The sequence below is a fragment of the Limanda limanda genome, chromosome 1, assembly GCF_963576545.1.
Source record: "Limanda limanda chromosome 1, fLimLim1.1, whole genome shotgun sequence".
NCBI classification, from domain to species: domain Eukaryota; kingdom Metazoa; phylum Chordata; class Actinopteri; order Pleuronectiformes; family Pleuronectidae; genus Limanda; species Limanda limanda.
The window spans coordinates 19,030,686-19,049,959 of record NC_083636.1 but is presented as its reverse complement, the minus strand read 5'-3'; the positions used below and the strand labels follow the sequence as shown (position 1 = coordinate 19,049,959).

General features: G+C 45.5%; 1 protein-coding gene across 1 annotated transcript in view; it reads left to right on the top strand.

Annotated features, from left to right (window-relative positions):
• The first annotated feature begins 3,936 nt into the window (after positions 1-3,936).
• Positions 3,937-19,274, top strand: part of ptn (pleiotrophin) — a 35,084-nt gene continuing 19,746 nt past the window's right edge. The window contains exon 1 of the mRNA XM_061075652.1: positions 3,937-4,049. The gene's annotated coding sequence lies outside the window, so the exon portion shown is untranslated. The remainder of the gene's footprint in view (positions 4,050-19,274) is intronic.

Genomic DNA, 19,274 nt, shown 5'->3' with positions numbered 1-19,274 from the left:
GATATATAAATAAACCTGGCTAATTTAATTTGGTGTATAGAAACATCTGGATGCAGTATTATGCCATTCTGATGTAATGGCGGTCATGGCCCCGCAGATGTTCACTGTGTGTGTGTGTGTGTTTGTGTGTGTGTGTGTGTGTGTGTGTGTGTGTGTGTGTGTGTGTGTGTGTGTGTGTGTTTGTGTTGTGTCTGATACGACTCGCAGCCTTGCAGGGTGCATCCTGTGAATCACACTGTCCAGACATTTTGTTCTTGCATTTTTGTCCTCGTGCGGTATCTCTACGGAAATGTATGGACTGCAACAGCGAGTATCTGCCCCCCCGACACTGGATTATGTTATTACAGCGGTTTCCTGGAGTAACATATATATGTGTGTGTGTGTGTGTGTGTGTGTGTGATCTTATATCTGAACAGCTGCTGACTTGATTTGACGGGACACAGCAATTTTCTCAATTTTTTTTATGCCCATAAATTCCATCTCTATTTCCTTCCTCGACATGTTGCAGAAATTGAATGCTTCCTTTTTTCAAAATAAGGTGTGTAAAAAATCGGTTTGCGTAAGAGACGAGATGAAGGATCAGAGCTGAAGCAGCCGGGGTTACAGGAGGGAAAAAAAGCAGAGATGGAAAGAAATGTGACTGGCTGATTTCATTCGGTTTCATCAGACTCTCGCCGTAGACGGGCCCCAGCCGCCGCCGCGTTCTGATTGGTTCTGCCACAGGACGTACAATCAACCAACGGGGGTTAGCGGGGATAAAACGGTGACTCCATCCCAGACTCTGTTCAGGAGCCGATGGAAATAACCAGGAAGCTGCAAGGACGTATAGAATAAAATATCATATCCCACTCCAACGCCTTTTTACATCTGCGTGTAACTTTGTTCGGCGCTCGCTTTGTGCCCAAAACAAAAAAATCAACCCCTCGGAAAAAAGATCCCCTTTCCATCTTTTTTTCCTTTTTCATCGTTTGTCAGATCCCATTTAATCAAACGAGGGGAATGATATCATTGGAGAAGCTCCTGGTGGACGCCACTAAAGCATATCTATCGCACACTTAGGGGGAGGGGAGGGGAGGGGGGAGCGCAAATGGATGAGATGTATTATTAATGAGTTGAATATGAGACGGCAGCAGAGAAATGGTATATCGTTATCAGCAGGGGGGGGGGGGGCTGAGTCAGACTAATTACTGGGGCCGATGCTGAAAATCCCCAACAGTGCAACATGATGCCGAACCTGTGGATCTCTGACGTATCTCTACATCACAGCTTTTCAAAGGTTCGACCAGCGTGAATAAAAAAAACTCCACATCAGGACGACCTTCACATGTTGATCTCGTTTGCTCCAAAAATCAATGCCTTAAATTTCTAGTTTGGGTCTTAATTTTGACTTTTAGGTGAGGGCCTACTTTTCGGAGACCGATTCACCAAACAGCCCCAAAGGCTCTTTTATATCTTATCCATTATTTTTTTTTTTGCTTGTAGCCTCTTGCTCAATAATCATTTTCCCTTTTAATGACTTCAGACACAAGTTTTTGTAGATATCTGGGGTCTGATACCGAAGTTAGGGAGTAAAAACATTCCGATATATGTCCTTTTCTTTTAATGGTCAACGATTCCTTATGCCTATTTCAGAAAGCATGTTTTGTTTAGCCTGATTTTTCAGGCTCAACTGTGTTATACAAGCATATTTGGTTTATCTTTGAATCTTTTATATATTTTTATGTCCCTGTGTTTCCGGTTGTGGTTCTGGAAGCAGAGAGAGAACTTTTCTTTAATTTAACTTTAATGTTGTGCTCTTCCGTCCTAAACACAGATACCGACAGAAAGGTTAATTCAGGCCGATTTCTATCAGCCGACCTATAAATCAGCTCAGTTATCCTCTTCACCTCGTCTCAGGAGGTGTTGCAGTGAAAAGCAGATATTCTTTAGATTTGAGGACTTGTGCTTGTCGTTGTGCCAAACTTTTAAAAACATGAACAAAATCCCAGTTTGCTTCGACAGACTTAAAACTCAACATTAGATTTTGTTTTAAACGCAGCTGCAGTGAGAGGATTGACTGAAACAAGGTTTTCGTCCGACCTCTTTTCAGATCGGTTTATTGAGCCTGTGACACAACGGTTTCTGATTATGCCGCCACTTATAAATGACCTTTAAAGTGCTGAAATAGATCATTAAAATCACATTGTGAATGTGTGAGCAGCAACTTAACAACATACCCCAGCACTTAAAGATTTATCTGATAATTATGAGCATTGAGCTTCTTTTTGGGGGGAATTGTGAGTTCTTTGTTGTTGTCGTAAAGAATGAATCTGTTCTTGGCTCTGAATCAATAACCCGAGAGGCCATATAAGATGATGTTTGTGTGTGTGTGTGTGTGTGTGTGTGTGTGTGTGTGTGTGTGTGTGTGTGTGTGTGTGTGTGTGTGTGTGTGTGTGTGCACTGCAGAGAGTTTACAGAGAAAGGCTGACATCACGAGTGGACAGAACTAATGGTGCACTCTATTGATTGTATGTGCTGGGATCTGTCAATCCAGGTTTGTGGAGCTGTAGCCGAGGCCCGAGCTGCTCTTATAGGGTCATCTGCAGCACCCGGCTCCAAACACCCAGAGAATAACAACACACACATTCACACACTCACACACACACTCACACACTCACACACACACACACACACATGCACACACACACACACACACACACAAACACAAACACACACAAACACACACACACACACACACACACCCTGTAGATGGATATCAGACTGAGACTTGCAGAATCTGTGACATATCTTTTTAAAAGAGCCTTTTATCAAGTCCAGCACAATGTTTGTTTGCCTACATGTCTTATCTGTGTTGTTATTAATTATTGTTTTTTGCTGTTGGGTGGTTTATTCTATCTTATTTTCTATGTCATTTTAAATGCCTGCATTTATTTTCCCTTACTCTTGAAAAAGCAGACACGAAAAAAAACAGGAGTTTGTATCGATCGGTACAAACTACTTTAAAGATTAATCGTCTATATTCAGGTTTGACTACTGAAAGCAGCCCCGTGTTTTTAACTGTGAAAGTTTGAAACACTTTGTTGAGTCAGACTTCTAATCAAGGAGGTCGTCATTAGTGGAACAGAAAATCAGTGCCTGAGAAATCTAATAACACATTAAAGGGGAAAATATAATTAGGCCTCCAGAACTTCTCTAAACACAAACAACCAAAAGTAATTGTAGCCGATTACGTGACTTTCATTCTTTAGTCCAGCTCTGGAAAAAAGTGACTTTTAAAACAAAGCACTCACATCACCTCCTCCCATCATGTGTTTGACCTCTGACCCCAAACCATCACAAATAGACCCATAAAACAATCATATAGTCTGGTGTCATTCACATGACACAGTACAGTGTGTGTTTTTCAGCTCCGTGTAAAAAGGCTGAAAAACAAACCCAGAGTCCAGCTGGTGTGCGTCAATACTCTATCGACTGCTGTGGTCGCGCTCACTTTTCCATGGATCAACACCATCATTTATATAACTGTGTGGCTTGACTGGGCCGCTGTTCCCGACCCTGTCTGCTGATTCTCCTCCATAACCCCCCCTCTCTGTCATGCAATCCATTTTTTGTTTTGTTGTTTTTCATGTCCGTCTCTTTCCCCCCCCTCCCTGCGTTCCTCCCGGCGGAGCTCCAAACCACTTTAGGCTGTTCCCCCTGTTTCCCCCCCCCTCTTTCCCTCCATCCTCTGTCTCACACGTCTCCTCTCCGGGTGTCTCACTGAGTGCCAGGCGGGGCGTCCCTGGAGTGACCTTGGGGGTAATGAGCTCCTGATCACGAGTCAGGAAACCCGGCATTCAACACCCAACCCCACCTCCCCTCACCCCATAAACACACACACACAGACACACACACACACAAACTACACAGCTATCGTATGCTCAGCCCACAAAGAGAAATAGCATTGAAGAGGCAGGGCAGCGGGGCAGAGGTGCAGATGAAAAGAGTCTAGAGAAACTACTTCTTCAAGCTCTGATATATATATACAACTACCAGACCTCCAAACTCAAGTAAGTGGATTTTTTTGTTGTTTGCACACTTACTGGTGCATGTCCTGCGTGGGGTTGGCATGATGAGATTGTGAAGTGGTGAGCTGGGGCAAGAGGGAAAAGTTTTAAGTGTGTTTCCAGTGGAGAAGATGGTGTGCAGGCCGTTTTTTGCTGAGTGTGTGTGTGGTTAAAAGAAACTTGCAATCGTAAAACTTTGGGTAAAGTTGCAAAAAAAGTTCCTCTCGTGATCCACACATTGTTTTTTTGCATGTGTCGATTTTCCACGCTCCTCTTTTGCCTGTCGGTGGAATGTGAACCGGTGAAAGTGAAGACGCTTCTGCTGACATGGTCCTAATCGCCTCTTTTGTTATACTCTTCCCATTCCGAGCAGATTTTCCCTCCGGGCTGTTGATAGGAGACGATAAACACACACACACAGAAAAAACCCCACAAAAGACTATTAAGCTTGAGATGCTGAGAATTACGAGCGCAGATGGAAAAGTGGCGTGTAGACGTGTTGGGTAAACAATTGAAAAGTCCTAATAATCCAGCAGCCGTGGGCTACGGTGCGACTGTGGCGCTAAATCATTAACCGGCTTTTTCATTTTTTTTTCTTCTCCTCCTCGGTTGATTAGACTTCAAACATCCATATGCTTTGTTTCAATATCGCTATCAGCCAAATAAATGCAAGCCCAGTTACGTGTGTCTGCGCATGTGCCGCCGCTGGTTGAAGTGGGCCACTTTTTTTCCCAGGATGTCGTAATTTGGGTCAGGCCTGACTGGAATGACAAACCCCCCCGGAGCAGCCGGTATTGTGTCAGCGCTATGTGGCCCGGCAGAGCTTCTTGCTTCCGTTGCCATGGCTTTCTCCAGCCCCGGTGTAGCAACCCGAGTCACACCAAACAAGTGTTCCTCTCTGTGTTATGGGCATTCCTGCGGCGGACAAAAGCTCCCCTCCGGCTCATTCTTGCCCCGAAATGAGGTGTCCGCTCCGTTTTCTTTAGAATCAACACATGGTGTGGTCCTAATGAAAGAGCTGGGGGAGATTAAACATGAGGTGGAGATGAGCTCGAGGGGCTTTGGTCCAGAGGAAGTCGGAGCACAATGTGGATTACGCTGGACACCGGCCAGCGGAGGCCAAACTCATAACAGCTTTTCGCTTTCTAAATACTGTACACCCTGGCATTCTGCTTCCACCTCGGCCACTTGGAGGCCTTTCGGGAGACATTTTACACATTCTGCCCTTTCCCCCTTGTTAAACACTTGCCCCGCGGACACCACCACGTGATCTCGCCTATATGTCAAGACTGAGCACAAAGCCAGTTCATTTCCTTCTGTGTCTTCACAAACGCTTTGACGAGACTGTTCTCTCCGCGGAGGAGCCGGAGCAATAAGGCATAGAATTGCGCTGTTAGGGCCCTGAGAAGTCCGCTCCGGGGGGGAGGGAAGCTGCCCTGAAAGGAGCCAATTCTCATCTATAGGGCACAAGTAAGTGAGAGAGAGAGAAAGGGAAGAAAGAGGGGTAGGGGGGGTGGAGGGGGGTGAGGACATACACAAAGATCCTCACATTGAGTGGCTGGTTTTATTCTTGTGGGGTACGCACTGACCCCTCACATGTGGGATGAACAGAATGAGCCCTGATGGGGTCCGGAGGGCCTCCACAGAAAAGGACAGGATAAAAGAGGGGGAGTAGAAGAAAAGAGGAGGGGAGGGATGCCAGGAGAGAGGCCTGTCAAGGCAACATCCTTCATTACGTCCACTTCCAGACAGCAGCGAGCAGTTTGCAGCCGATTAGAGCTGAGAAACCCTGAAGACGTGAGTGTTAGAGGAGGATCAGGTGCGATATATACATTTAAAGTTTATGGTTTTATCTTCCTGCTGGTGGTGAGTTAACTGAGCAGGAAACACAAGATGTTCCTCCATCGTTCAGGTTGTAAAGCAGCTCAGACTAGAAATCCCCTCACTATTTCTTCTTCACATGGGTCAAGCTCCATAAACACATGGATACTACACCTCCCACAATGCAACTGAGCAGTTTCTTTTATACCCTCCTGTATTTTCTCACACTTTGAGAAGACGAAACTCTTTGTAGTAATATAAAATAAAACATCAATCACAGTTTATTGAGAGACCTGAAGCCAAAGCAGCTTAGTGGTTGGCTGCAGTAAGTGCTCCTCCATGTTAGTGGATGGGACAAGGGCCAAACTAAAAGAGTTTTTGTGATTCTAAATTCTTATCACACAGATGTGATCAAGGGGTCGAAGTAATTTTTTTAAAGATAGTTGTGATAAACTGGAATAATCCTTTAATAAAGCCTCTGAAAATGCAGATGTGACCACAACCACATCTCCTGAGCCTTCCACTGAGATCTCACCCAATTTGTTTTCTGTAATTCACCTGCGGCGACACGCTGCGGCGACACGCAATGCTGGCTCCCGAGGCTCTCCGGGTTAATGGTGACGTGTGGAAATGCGTGTGTTCTCATGGAGACGCCATCTCATTACAGGCCCAATCAAAGCTGTCTGCAAACCCACTAAGCTGCTGATCAGAGAATGTTCCTCTAGTGTCGGTCCCCACGTCCTTGGTGAGGGATTTCAAACACACAAAGTCGGGGGGGTCGTGTCCGTGCACAGGTGTTGAGGCATGTTGCGTCGTCTCCTCCAACTTACTCTGCACTGTCAAATTAAAAAAGGTGCAAATTTCTTCCTCCTCCCTCGACTTCCAACCGATTTTCTGCTCTTCCGGTGGAAAAACAAATATCTAATTGTGGCCTGCATCTCTGCCGCTGCGCTGTTGACTTGATCCGATGTTTGATCCTCAGAGAGCTAATGATAACCTGGGGCCCTCCACTGTAATCAGTCAGCTCATTAGTGTCCCCACTCACTGGCACAGCCACCTCCGCACGCGTACACGCACAAGCTGTACCGGGGCCTCTGCCGGCGTGGAGGTGACAAAAGGCCAAAAGTCATGAGGCTGGAGCTGAAGCTCGACTGAGAAAGTAAACATCCAGTAATGTGAGACCGCTCCCGGGGAATTAATTGGATGCGATTGATTGGATTTCAGTGTCGGTCTAGGGAAAAAACTAGAAACCTGCAGCTGAAAACCAGTTTACTTATTTACTAGAATTCACTTTACATATGGAAACATGGGCCGTGTCTGAAATCACTTACTAATCACTATTCGGTTCACTATATAGGGAATTCTGTAGTGCTTAAAACGAGCAGAGCACATTCACTTTGTTTATTACCTTAAAGTATTAAGACTACTACAGGCCTGGGAGGAACTGCGGGGTAATAATCCTCTAAAGCTCCGTCACTATAAGCACCTCATTTCACATCTGACCCATTTGCAGTATGAAATATTGATGAGGGCAGTTTGAAGAAGGTAAAACTGATACTTCTGCACGTCTGCCTCGTTCCAGTGTGAAGCTTTGCACAGAGAAGCAGCTGCAGTTGTGTATCTCGAGCAAATGTCAAACAGGGAATACTCAGGGTCCCTCCGGGTGCTCCCTTCACTCCAGTTTGTGTGTGTCCAGGGTTGTGTTTGCGTTTCTCTAATGAACTGAGGGAGGATTTTTCGACTCTCACACACACACACACACACACACACACACACACACGTTGTCAGAGAAAGAAACGCAGACAAAGAGGAGAAGTTGTGCAAAGTCTGTCTGGATTTTAGCAGTTAGCCGATATATGAATGTTGTCCCAGTGTCTTTTGCTAATGATGAACAACTGCTCCTTTATTTAAATCCCTCTCCAGGTGATTACCGGTGCAGAAGAAATAAAAGTGTGTTATCGACTTGGGGAAACTTTCTCCCCTGATGCAGGCTCTTGTTAAAGGTGAACCCTGAGGGGACCATTACATACCGTATCAGCCAATAGGTTGCCAACGCTCCAGTTAAATGCTGTAATCTATTGGCTCAATCAATGAAACCTCATTCTGTTCAGAGCTGCTTTTGAGTGGACTCCACATCCATGGCCAGTGGGGTTATTAACTATATCGTAATAATTTAAAAACAGAGAATTTGATCCTTGCGAGGCGTAATCAGTATAAAAAAGGAAAGAAAAAAAAACAGAAGCACGCAGGTTGCTTTTCCTCTCAGGGACGCTGGGATTTGAGAGGAAGGTGGAATTGATGGCGAGCAACACCGTGGAACCGCATCTGCCACTTAGTGTTGCTATTCTAATCCCGTCGCTAATTGGATCGCTAATGGTAATGTAACTCAACAGATTAGAAAGGTCTGTGTAGTTTATCGTGGATTCCAGTCGTGTTTTAAGTGCAGCGATGGCGTGAGGAAAAAAAGAAAAGACATTGAGTTTCTCTCTCTTCGGCTCATTCAGGGAAATGAGATGTTCGGGACAGAAGTTCTCAGTTTTCTCCCTCTTGAAGCTCATCTTGATTTAGTCAAACGGTCGTTTCCAGGCTGCTTAAAGGCCTGAATCTTCAATACTTCATAAGAGAATAATGTTCCCAGTTTCTCCTCACCACCCTCCTCACCACCCTCCTCATGCCGGAGGGTGGTGTCTAATCCTTGGCTAAATCTCTGCAGGTTTTAATCGGGTCCAGTGAAGAGTTTCCACCGCTCCTCTTCCTCCCTTGAGGCTCCAGATTCTGGAGAAAGTACGACTTGGAAAATTAAACACCTACATCGGGTGGGGAGAGGATTAGATTAGGCCCCACTCTGTCATTGCTGTAACACCGAGGATGGCGTTTATGTCCACCCGCCAATAAGTGATTTAGAAACCAGGATCAGTGAGGGTGTGCTCGACAAAGCCCCCCCCGAGGATGAAATCTTTGTCAGCAGCTTGTTTCTTGCCCTCAATTCTCTGAAAGTGTGCGTCCATGTCGTCGTGCCCTCGTGTCAGCTGTAAATTAACTTTGCATTTTGAATCCCTGACTTGAGAGAGAGAGAGAGAGAGAGAGAGAGAGAGAGAGAGAGAGAGAGAGAGAGAGAGAGAGAGAGAGAGAGAGAGAGAGAGAGAGAGAGAGAGAGAGAGAGAGAGAGAGAGAGAGAGAGAGAGAGAGAGAATCATTAGTCGTGTCCATTAGTATTCCATCCACAGCATGAACTGTGAGACAGCCGGTCTGTCCAAATAAACAACCAGCAGAGGGGGGATGCCTCATTATAACTCGCCCTCTTTTTTCTCACCCGGGGTTCACATTCCGTCGGACCATAAACACCGGGCCAGGGCCGCGGCCTTGCCCTCCACCTCCGCTGGAGTTTTAGGGTTGTTTGCCGGGTTACTAAAGCAACATCTCACCTGCTGCTCGGTCCGGACTCGAGGACGCGTCCCGGGAGACAGAACACGAGAAACACAATGTGAATTCATATTGTTTCATCCCCCCCCGAGGGTTCGGGGTGCGTGGCCCTGACTTCCTGATGCATTGTCTGGTTCAAGAGGCGTCGCTGTGGTAAAGACGTCTCCACCCCCCCCCCCTCCACTCCTCACCAGTTCATCACTGGGAGACCCCGGTGATCCCAACAACTGAACCAAGAGCAGCTTCACCAAGTTTCCATTAAAATCCTGCACTAGACACCTTTATGTGCAAATAAGGACATTAAGCTTATACAATATGATTAGCATTAGAATAAGTAGTTTAAACATCAGGACACGTCCCTGCTGCTTCCAGACTGAGGACGTTTTCACACATGAATGCAAAAGAGGGAGAGCAGCTTCCACAAGGTGTGTTTGAAATATCTCTTCCCCACCAGCTTTTATTGCATATTCTCTTTTATTGCCTCTGTGTGCCGTTTGTACTCGGCCGAGCGTAAATCTTTTACAGAAGCCGTCTTTTTTTTAAAACACATTTTCAGCCATTTCCTCTCAAATCATGTACAGCAGGAGGTAATGGCCATTAAACATGTAGATGGAAATGTATTAAGACCTCTATGCTCCCGCTGAGACTGTACGACAGGATTACACAGCAGTAAAGCTCGTCCCCGGGGCGGCAGACCTAACAACTACCCTTTACTTGTGAGTCTGTTTCTGAAACTCCACCAGTTGTATCCTGAAAAGTTCAATCATGCGCCCGAGTGACCTTTAAACATTATCGTTGTGCGAGGGATACGGAGAAAATCACACAACTGCCTTAATTCGAATGAACAGTTTCCCCCCGACATTGTATTATTTTGTGGTGTCGCCCACATGGGAGGCTGTTGGTGGAACAGCCACAAGGACGAGTTAATGTCGTGACTCGGACACGAACCTCTGCTCAACAGCGATCCTCCCGCCAGCCGGGGGTCAAACTAGCGGCACCACGGCCGAGCACCAAACCCTCAGCTGTGGTTTCTCTTTCTGCATCATGGTGCCGTAATCAGTTCACCGCCTTAATGAACTTTAATAACATGACATTTATTAACCTCATTACCTTTACTTCAGGGGGAATTGGCACAGATTTCTACTCTAAAGTGTTAGAAACGGCTTTGTTGGATCAAAAGGAACAAGAAGTAAGTGGGCGGCTGTGGCTGAGGGGTAGAGTGGTCGTCCTCCAACCTGAAGTTCGATCGGCAGTTCGATCCCCAGTCTCACCCATCTGCCTGCCGAAGTGTCCTTGGGCAAGATGCTGAACCCCGAATGGCCCCCCATAGAATAACAAAGTGCTGTGAATAGATGCACTGTATGAATGTGTGTGTGAATGGGTGAATGTAAAACTGTACTGTAAAGCGCATTGAGCGGTCATCAAGACTAGAAAAGCGCTATATTAATACAATACATTTACCAAGTAGAGCAAAAGTGGCGTAATTATCCAAAATCAACATGGTGATTTGTCAATTTTATTGTCTTAAAGCAACAGTGTCCCTTTCTATCCTTAAAATATCAACTTTCATTTTAGTTTGTTGGCTCACTGACTTGGTGAATGCAGAGTGTTTCCTCTTTCATTTCCACTCGTCACCCTGACCCTTTGCTTTAGCTCTTACTTTGGTGACAGTCGCAGCCTCGACAGTCAGAATCAGGCCCAGAACGTTCAAGAGTCAGGTCACGGTTACGTGAGCGGAAGCTAATGATCATCGCCTGCGGAGCCAATCACAGATCATCGCCTGCTGGATGTGGGGAAAGTGCAGGATGTGACGTCGCAGGTCAAAGTTGAGAACTCCTGTTATCAAACGACCTGCATGTCGGTCACTTGCTGTTTTCCTCTTAGGATGAACCCACCTCCACGGCGGCGACTCGTGTGATGCACGTTGAAGTTAAACCCGGGTGTCAGAGGAGGCGGCGCCCCCCCCCCCCGACACACTCTGCAGCGTCTCCTCTGACTCTTCTAATGCTCAGTGGCAAGTTGAAAGGTCGCGGTTTCGTCCCCCGGGTTGTGACCGCGGGCAAGAGCAGCTACTCCCCCCCCCACACCCACTTCCACCTCTCAACCCTGAGCCGAGCAGAGCCAGAGTCGTGTTCAAGGCCACCGGCATCCACACATCAGCCCTGGGTTGTGTTTCCATTTTGAACAGGAATGATTGGATCTGTCCGCGCAGCACAAATGGACTGCCCCCCCCCCCTTTATTTATTTACAAATTGCGTCACATATATAGTATGGCCACATTTATGGTTTGGTAAATAAAGCTGCAGCGAGTCGTGTTTTCTGCAGATGGATGGAGACAATGTCGGCGGCAGGCACACAGAGAATGTGGTGGGCTGTTTCCCCTGATGGATTGAAATGGGTTATTGCAGAGGCAATGGGATGGTGATGGGATGGATCTGTGTGTCTGTCTGTGTGTGTATGTGTGTATGTGTGTTACTCATGTTGTGTGGAATCACAAAGTCACATTTTGTGGACTTGTCTTCTTTATGGAGACAAAAAGCAAGTCCCCATAGTGTAAATCAAGGTTCAGGTTAGTTTTAGGTCAGGGGGTTGGTTTAGGTTAGATTAGGTGAATGTCAGAATTAAGGTTAGATTAGGTTATGGATTAGATCAGGAGAAGTTAGGCAAATAGCAGCTGTGGTTAGGATTCGAGTAAATCTCCAGGAAATCAAAGTTTTTCAATGTCATGTCCACTGAAGTCATGGAGACACAACTCTGTGTGTGTGTGTGTAGCATGAATTTTTGTAGAAAAATGGGGTTTATGTAAAACCGATTTCAAAACCACAGCTGCAGCACACGTCCCAGTGAATCCTCCAGGATCTTGACACGCTTCCTGTTCGTGGGTCGTCAGCTCCGGTGACGTCGGACTCGTCAATGGAGCCGGTGGACGAACAAGCCGCTCCCGATTTTTATTGCGGAATAAATTAGGTGGCGTGAATGCTGTGTATTGAATTCCCATCAGCCTCCCCCCCTGCTGACGTCACAGGTCCGCAGGCGACAGGTCTCTGTGGTGCTGCTGCACGTTCCCTCCTCACTGACTAACAAACACACAAGGGACTAGGATGCTAATTATATGCCAATTATTATCCATGTCTCCCTCTTCAAGTGAAGGACGTCGCACATACAAAGTTATTTCCATGTTTATTAAGTTTGGTGTGAGGGCGAGATTTCTGAGGGTCTTTGGGAAAACAGGTGTTCAATTTACTTCCCGCCATGTGAGACGTGTTGAAGCTGCACGGCCGCGTCTTTCGATGCCTTTTGTTTCTTTGTGTTGTTTTTGTACAACTCCTGAGGGTGTGAAGACGCGTTCGAGCGAATCCACAGGTTTTAGATTGGACTCTGTCTCCGTCCTGCAAACTCGCGGGTTGACGACAGTGCGAGATGGAAGCGGACGCGCCGTCGTTAGCCGTCCAATTCCATCTCCCTCGCGCCAAATGGGCCCAAAGACAATGCAATAAAAGTGACGGATCTGCTTCGGCCAAAAGTCGTGTCCTTGACAGATCAGGGATGTCCAATCTTCCTCTCTGTCCACCACTCCCGGTAAATAACTTTCCCCCGTTTGCTTCCTCCGTGGCTGGAAATAAGCCTGTCAGCGGGTCGGGGGATGTAGTGCGTCGCGAGCTGCGTTTGATTCATTGAGGGTCTCGAGGGGGGGGGGGGGGGGGGGCTGAGCGACACTATCACTGCAACACGGGAGTAAACAAGTTAAAAATAGCCGCCGCGGAACGATTCCTGTGCTGGTTTCCTCACGGTTTGAATCGAGAGGCAAGACAAACGGCTTATTATGATATAACTACAAAATATTAACGACACAAATAAGTACAGTCATGATAATTAGTCGCAGCCCCCTTTCGTCTTAATTATGTTGTGTTGCTCTGTAGCTCCTCTGCCTCTCGTTACCGCTGCCTGGAAACCATGAAAACAAACAATAAGGAGCAGGGAATCGACTTTTACTTAGAATCTAATTTCATGTAAAGTAGTAGAATCTCTGGCAGTTTACAATGATTCATGCTTTAATAAGTAAAGTGAAAGATGGAAAAAGGAGAAAGGAAAAACAGATTAAACAAGGGGAACCTGCGATTAACCACCTCTCACCCTGAGTCAGCCGGGCCCCTGAGCAACATCAGGATATCTTAGTTGGAGTTATAATAATGTTTGAATGGAGTTTCTGGTCTCCTGACAAATCAAAAACCTCCAACTCTTTCTTCTCTTAAGTGCTGGGTAGATGTTTTTCACAGCTTTTTAAATATGAAAATAGTCGTTGGGTTGATTAAAGCTGTTAAAGTGGCCGACAGGAGATATTAAATTACTTTTTAACGTCCAAATGTAAGAAGTGAATCTGAATACTCAACCTGCAGAGTTCTGATCTGTGTTTAAAGATAAAGAGCGAGTGAAGTTAAAGGACCACGCATCTCCACAGTTTTTCCGAGAGACGTGTCTGAGAGGCCCCTTCTTCGGTGGGTATATTTCGTGGCTGTTTCACCGAATTAATTCTGATGAATTCTGATGCGCTCCGAGAGAAGCCTTTTCTGTTTGATCAACCTCCAACATATTTGAACAGTTTAGGCAGGGATGAGCGCAGGTAATTCAAAGCCTGCCAACGGAGTGAGAGGAGGAGACGCGCCGGCTGTAGCGGAGTAGTCCGGCCTTTCTTTATTCCGGCGTTGGATGATATTTTTTAAATGAACCTCTCCTGCAGCTGACATCTTCCATCTACAAAAATAATCACAACTCCCATCCCCCCAAACAAATCATCTTTGCCATTTCTCTGCTTTCCCTCATTCCTACTCAGGCGATAACTTATTTGGCCCGGTAGAGGGCCGGCGTGTGGTCTGACGAGGTCATTCGCTCGGCGTGACGCCCGCGGTGCACGAATAATCAACGCCTTCGCACGGAGGTCACCGGGAAAAGAGAGCGGACCACGGATATCAATTCATTCAGCCTCAACGGGAGAATGTGGAGGAAATCAATGGGACATCGAGCAGCAGGACACACACACAAACACACACACACACACATATGAAGTACGCGTTGAGGCAAATCTACGCCATTGTTTGAGTGCTTCAGAGAGAGAGAGAGAGAGAGAGAGAGCGAGAGAGAGAGAGAGAGAGAGAGAGAGAGAGAGAGAGAGAGAGAGAGAGAGAGAGAGAGAGAGAGAGAGAGAGAGAGAGAGAGAGAGAGAGAGAGAGAGAGAGAGAGGAGCCACAGGGTTCAATATGGCCATGAAAGGACGCTGATGGTGGTGTGTGTCATTAACTACACCCAGAATGCAGATGAGAGGTCAGGCCCATTATGAGATAGATCATGAGAGCCCTCTGCTGACAGTTAAATCCAAAGAAACCAGCAGCAGCTCAGCTTCTCTGCGACACATTAGGAAAGTAAAAATTAGAACTTGTGATTATTTTTCCGTGGTTGACTCATCACAAATTAGCTTCTTTTCTTTCCTTTTCCTTGAAGCCAGACTCGGGGAAACTCTCATCATCATTTAGCTCTAACGTCTTATTTCAAACACCCACCTACTGCGGTAAAAGAAATGAAACAGCGGCTTTTAGTGATCCAGGGGGAGGAGGAGGAGAGATTGGAAACAGCGTCTCGGAGTGACCGGTTGCTTCAAATGATGATTTAAAGTTGTGAAACAAGGGTTTCAGCCTCACAAGGGGGTTTTAAATTCACTTTTGCTCAGATTTTAATAACCAGCACTGCCTTTCCGCCGAGGACCCAGCAGTCCTCGTATAAAACCCACGTTTAAATTCACGTTTATTTCTGCACAAAATCACTCACACTCGTAAATATCAGTTCCCTACCTGATTTTTTTCATTAAGATCCACGAATTGTTCTCTGAGATATCAAGGAAAATGGTGAAATGATTCCTGCAACTGCTCCCTGATCCAAATTTACACCAAAACCTAATTTGTTCTTCCGTATGTCATGGTCCACCCCTCTGCAAAAATTTCATATAAATTGGTTAAATAACTTTTTGCAAAATCCTGCAAACAACGAACAAATGGAGACAAAAACTCACAGGAGACACATTTCCTCTTCTGCTTGGCTGTTCAGAAACAGAAAACAGTGCAATTGCATTTTAAAATTGTTGTCAATTAAAAGAACCGAAGATAATAGAACATTGCATAATTGAAAATTAAATCAAATCTAATGAGGACAAGTCTAATTAAAACTGGAGACTGATGTTCCACAGTTTTGTTGAAATAAAATGAAGTAAAACTTTCACATTAAGTTGCAACAAGACAGAACTTTTCTTTTAACGTGTTTTCAGGTTTTAAAGAAAAGTTTGATCCAGATGATTTTAGATACTTATTCATCGTTTTTTACACCTCAAGCCATTTTAATTAAAAAAAGCCTGAATAATAATAATTTCCTCTCATGAGAACGTGGCAATCTATTCAACATGTTCTTTATTCAGCCCGATAGTACAACACAAACAACAACTTTCAGGCTGCCGGGTTTATTTGGTGAGAAAATAAATAAAGTGCACGAGGGAACAAATCCCCAATCAGAGCAGAAACACAGAAACACCCAAAACTCCCGCCTCTCTGCGGGTCGTACACCTGGGAGCAAGGCGCCGGTGAATATTAATCAAACCGGCCACGAGTTGGGAATCAAACACGCGTGTTCCGGCTTCACTAATCCACACCTGCAGCCTCTCCTGCGCGTGTCAGGGCGTCCCGGGGAGAAACTATTGGGAAATGACCGGTGATGATTCCCTCGCGGCAAATCACACAGGTTGGTGATTAAAAGGCCTCAACTCTCTCGGTTGCACTCATCCCTGAAATTGGACGGATATCAAGGTAACACTGAGACTCAAGGGCTGAGGAGTCCGATTGTTATTGTAAAGTTCAAAGTTGTTATGGAGGGTCCTTGACTGTGTCTCGTCAGATGTGTATTTCTCACCGCCGCCGTCTGAGTTGAGTTGTGAGGCTTTCGTAATGTGCAGTCGAGCTTCATTCCACCACAACAGGACGGCTGCACTTCGGCTAAACAAAGACCCACTTCTCTATCTTTGTTATTCTGCATTAGAGAGCATACAGACCTGCCAGTGTAAGACCTGTTTCAAAAGAAACGCACATAAAAGCAGCTGTGATTCACTGTACGTGGGCTCAGGAGAGAAATGTGATACAGGTATAAATATATAAATATATACGTATATATAAGTATATTCTGCAGGATCTATTCCAGCAGTGTGACACTAATACTGCAAACATAACGTTACATCTCCTCAACGCGGTGGGAAGAGCTGTCAACAATCTGTGTTGCTCAAGTGAATAAACAGGATCTGCTCACACTCCCTCAGTCAGGACAACGCTCTCATCTCACACGCGTCCCGGTGACGAGCGAAGTTTAGCAACATCGCAAATGTTTCTTCCCGCCGTCTGTTTCTTCCTGAAGGAGGCGGCACTGAGAGGAACATTAATGCATCTGCTTTACTCACATCTTCACGTCTCGCACGACGCTGGGCTACTCTGTCAAGACGATAAAAACACAAATTGGCCTCAAATTTATAGAAATAAATGAATCCGTCTTTGAATTTGCAAAAACTCGTAGTATTATGATTCTTTATCTAAGATTTTAAAGAGTCTGGGATCAAGTTATCGAGCCGGAGCCCTGAGGCCGACCAGCCTGATGCTTCTGCACGTCCCGAAACCTCTTCTCAAAAACAAAGGCCTTTGCACCTTCTCCCTTCTGCCTGCAGACATCAACACACAAACATCTGGCTTTGATTTCATATTCTGTTTGCACTGCTGCATTAAGGTTGTTTTTGTACCAACTTCCTCAGACAGCATCACAGCCGCGACTTTTCTTTTCACTTTGCGGACTCGAAGTCAACTGCTGTTGGATTTAATCTACATGAACGAGCCACGAACATATGTACATCTGTGCCCTGATGTAATTATCATAAACTCCGTGCATGAGGGGGGATAAACAAGGCTCCCCGCAGGATGCGTGTCGACAGAATGTGAACAAAATAATAAACTGTGACATTTGCATATAAATAAATGTTTTGATTTTCTCCATCGTCCCGTACGTGGCCCCTGAGAGGAGATTTGACTCCCTCTCCCTCCCTCTCTCTCCCTCTCTCTCTCTCTCTCTGCATCAGATTGTCTCCTACAGTTCGGTGTTGCTCAGATTTGGGATGAAATTAAATCGGGTTTGTTTAAAATAGACGGAGAACGTAAGCTACAATAGAAGAAGAGAGCAGAAATCTTCTTAGTCTCGATATTCTCCAGCTGCTCTTAGATCTGGTCCTACTCAGTGCTGGAAGAAGCCGGTGTGGGATTACAGGTAACCGCAGGCGTCCTCTCTCCACCGGCTGCCGGAGTCGTGCTCCGTCTCAGCCTCGCCGTGTGACGCCCCCCTTGGCGGAAGTGGGTGGGTGAAGGTCTGTGGGGAAATATTGGCGTGGTATGTGTGTGTGTGGGTGGGAGATGTAGGTTATCACAGACTGGAATCATGGTTAAATCCAGAGGATGAGCAATATCTCCTCTCACTGTGTTTGTGTGTGTGTGTGTGTGTGTGTGTGCGTGTGTGTGTGTGTGTGTGTGTGTGTGTGGAGTCCTGCGGTGGATTCGAGGTCCTGAAGTGCACATATGAGACAGTGCAGCCGGCTGTCATTGTTATGGAGATTGACACTCGAGAACAGACATGCATCTCCTCTTAGTCCACCCCAGCCACTAGGGGGCTCCAAAGTCCACCCACCCTATTCAGTTTTGACATAACTGAATGAGTGACACAATGACAGATGTTTGAATTGTGACAAATACAAAATAGAAATGTTTGGTTAACCTTTAAAGAAATCGAGGCCATAAAACCAACATTTTGGGGATTAAGATGATTTGGGATGTTTCCAAGCTTAAAGGTGTATAATGACATATTTATATATAACAAAAGTTATATTTCAACAAAAACTAGGTTGATAAAAAACACATTTTTGGAAATATTTCAAACAAAAAAAAAGACTGAAGCCACTGAAACAACATTTAAATTTTGGGAATACAAAAAAATGCCTGCTTTGGAGGAACTATAAGAAATTTGATGATCATAACAAATAACAGTGAGTGGGGGTGCTACATGTTGTGGTGTAACTTTTAACTTACACTCAGTTATCACACTTATACACACAGAAATATCACACATTTAAATATGGTAAATATCTCTTTATAAACACTTTAAAGCAGTGGACAATTTCTCAGCATCAAACTCAAGGCAGAGGAGACACAGAATCTGACTCCCTCATCATCATCTTCATCCTCATCATCATGAGTCAACCCCCCCCCCCCCCCCCTCACTGTGAGGCTGTCTGAAAGTGAGACTTTATTTTTTGCACCAGCTCAATGCCAACGTCTGGTATAAAAGTTTTCTCCTCTAATTTAATTATTGCTCTGACTTTTTAATTATTTCACCATGACCCGAGTCTTTTCTCCAAGCTGTTAAATCGTCTAGTTTATTAATTTCTCTACTTGTCAAAACATAAAATGTAAAGTGCAAACTCTGTGGTGTTGCAAAGTAAAGAACCATAAATGAATCCTGTAATTAAAGACTGAACGTGTCTATAATAAACTGTGTTTGAATCCCTCGCAGCCCATCTGCTGGATAGCACTTGTTTATGACTTCAGTGATAACAATGATCTGTTCACACTTAGATCTATAAAGTCTTTACAGAGTGAGCACTGATCTCTTCTCAGTTTGGACTCATGGAGGCTTCCAGCACCGTCATAGAAAAGTGGGCGGGGGGGAGCCAAACCCTGGTTTTTCCTGCAACCCGCTCGCGACTCAAGAGGTGGCAGTTAAAAGTCTGTAAACTGCTGCTTCGGGGGGAGAACAGCGGTCGGCTTGAAGTGGGCGGAAAAAAAGAAGACAATCGCTTTAAAAAGGCTTTAGAGAGGTGTGAATCTGGACCGAGGATGGAAGCTGGGAGTATAAAGATGGATC